The sequence below is a fragment of the Otolemur garnettii genome, unplaced genomic scaffold (assembly GCF_000181295.1).
Source record: "Otolemur garnettii isolate 467f Iridium unplaced genomic scaffold, OtoGar3 scaffold00001, whole genome shotgun sequence".
In the NCBI taxonomy this organism is placed as follows: Eukaryota; Metazoa; Chordata; class Mammalia; order Primates; family Galagidae; genus Otolemur; species Otolemur garnettii.
Window position 1 is genome coordinate 14727548 of NW_003852396.1, and position 2962 is coordinate 14730509.

General features: G+C 47.0%; 1 pseudogene; it reads right to left on the reverse strand.

Annotated features, from left to right (window-relative positions):
- Window positions 1-1430: 1430 nt before the first annotated feature.
- LOC100959889 lies at window positions 1431-2113 on the reverse strand (annotated as a pseudogene).
- Between the last annotated feature and the right edge of the window lie 849 nt (window positions 2114-2962).

Consider the following 2962-nt stretch of genomic DNA (forward strand, 5'->3'; position numbering starts at 1 on the left):
TATTTTATTTTATCTTATTAGAGACAGAGTCTCACTTTGTTGCCCCGGTAGGGAGCTGTGGCATCACAGCTCACAGCACCCTCAAACTCTTGGGCTTAAGCCATTCTCTAAAGTAGCTGGGACTCTAGGCGCCCACCACAATACCCAGCTATTTTTAGAGACCAGGTCTCACTCTGGCTCAGACTGGTCTGGAACCTGTGAGCTCAGGCAATCCACCCACCTAGGCCTCCCAGAGTGTTAGCCACCATGCCCAATCTTCCTCTTATTTTAGTTTATTTTTCAGAATAATAGCTTTATTGAAAACATCCTCTTAACTTGCCTGAAAGACATTTTTCAGTAATTTTTTTGGGTGGGGGAGATAATCTATAAGTGGAAAGAATATTTCACTGAAATTGACTGTCTGACATTAAAGGGAAGGGAATTCCAAGCTTTCCTTTTATTTATATGCAATAAAAACTTGGGTGCATAAGCCTAAGATTGTGGGATCTGGACTCTCACTTAGGTTTGAATGGTCCACCAGATGTGAACTATCTACAATAGTATTACACCTACAGACATTAGCCAAAGTCTGTAAACTCCTACCTCGACTGCAGCAGATGTCTCTGTTATCTGTAAGCCCTTCCCTTGGTATGTGCTGGACCTAGATAGTAGCCTTGTGACTTCCTTAACCTTTTGTCGCCTTTGAGGACAGGTAGTCAGACAGGTACCAAGGGCCTGGACCAACCTGACCTTCCCTTGAGTCCCAAGACTTTCTCGTCTATCACGTCTCCCACATCCTTCACGAGTCTCATGTGCACCCTAACCCTAAAAAATGTATAAAAAAAGAGGCAAGATATTGAGTCGGTGGGCTCGGTTGCCGAGTCTCCCCACCGGAAAATAAAGCCGCTTCCTCTTCCAACTGGTGCCTGGAGTCTTCTGTCTGCATCGGTTTCCTGCTACAAAGAGACACTTGACTCTTTCAGTAAAGAGACTATACTCTCTTCAGTTCTATGAGTGTAATGTCTTAACGCAGGCCAACAGTTTTCTCCCCTTTATGTAGTAATTAAATCTTCCTATTAGCAAAAAGTGGTGACCAGCCCCTGGAGACCAAAGGGACTAAAGTAACAGGATGGGGATTTATTCATAATTTTTATTTTGATCTTTCTAACTCTTGATACTATATTCTAGAGACAGGTGCTTGGGACACTCTGTGTCCAAGGGACTGATAAAGGAAAAAGCTCTATTTATTCTTTGTGATTTGATGCACAGATGAAAAACCACACACAGTAACAGAAGTTGGTTGTTAATAAATCACTTCCTACTCTTTCAGCAATTCAGGAAGCAGACACCTTCCGTTTTCTAGCTCTTGTAATTTTAACACTGCAACATCAATGATGCATATGTCCAAATTCATTTCAAAAGACCATCAGATTCCTTTTATCTTAGCGTATCTATTTTTCACTTTCTCTTGGACCCAGGGTTTTCTGCATGGGCATCCTCTGCTGGTTGGGAAAGGGCGCTCGGGAAGGGTGTGCCACTGTAGAGAGGGTGTGAGTCACTGAGATACCTCCAGGGACCATCCTTTCTACTGCTGCAGGAAGTCCTCAGGGAGTCACTCTCAAGATATCTGTATGTGGCACCTTTGAACTTGGGATGAATGGCTTCTTGTTCTATTACTGACCAAGGAGCTGACTTGACAAAGAAGTCCTTGTTTACACAGTTTCTTAAGCTTTCTGGGATGTGACTGGGATGTGACCTGTGATTGTCTGGCAGATATGGGGGCAGTGGACTCCCTCATCTCCAGTTCCAAGGCCACGTGGGGAGTACAGATGAGGCTTGGTGCACCTTTCAATGGACCCAGAGCAAAGCTAAAGAAAGGGCTCTGATTCTCACTCCTTGTATCCTGCCCTCCTAGAGGGCCTGGGCAAACGCTTTCCCATCCACCAGGCTGCCTCATCTGCTTTATAGTACAGTCATTGATGAGGTGGTGGTTATGCTCACGGAGATCACAATGTTAGGAGATGCAGTGGCTCCGGTGCAGGAAGAACTGCAGGACGTAGACCCTCGGCGCGCCAGGGGACAGCTCTATCCCATCCTGCCAGTGGGGGTCATAAAATATGATGCTGAATCCAAAAGTTTAGCCAGGAGTTAACTGGTATTTTTCTACCTTAGCCTAGGCCTAACATTTTCCCCAGGTATCCTCTCTCAGTCGTAGCCACTCCCTAGCCCCAGGTCACTCTCAGGGCCTTGAACTTCTCCAGGTTCTCCCTGGTGTGGTACATCAGGGCGCCCACGATCTCATTTAACACCTTCTCCTGGATCTCCCCAGTGGATGGGGCAGCACAGGCCATGGTTGGCAGGTCTTCAGGATCACCATCTCCATCGTGCAGCCCTGGCCTTGCAGCAGCACCACCAGAGTGAGGGAGTGCAGGGGGTTGTTCATGCTCTGGGGGCAGCTACCTTCTCAAATTCTGTCCAAGCACTGTCTCTTGCTTTTGTGCTTATCCACAAGGGCCATTCTTTATGGAACTTTGCAACTCTAATTGGAACAGCAAAGCAGTCCTCTAAGAATTCAGGGGAACTCAGGAGTCTTTGTGCATTACACCACCATGAACCATGTATAAATCTGTCCACAAACTCTAGAGTTCACACATGGGTTGTCCATCTTTCTAAGGAAATACAGCTTCATTAGTTCAACACCATTTAAGATGATGAAACCTTCATTCCAAGTGGCCAGAGTCCTTGGCGAAAGATGCCCACCCTAGGGGCGGTGACCATCTCTCTTGCTCCTCCTACCCCACCCAAAAGGGGTGGCAATGGCAGCAGCACTGTAGGAGTTCTTCCCAGCATGGCATGGCTCCTGGTTGGGTCCCTCACTCCTGGAGCCACCACTGGCTCCACTGGGCTGCTCCTGAGACACCTTAAAATAACACACGCATACAGGGACACACACAAAACTGAAACTCTCCAGATGCCTGCCCTC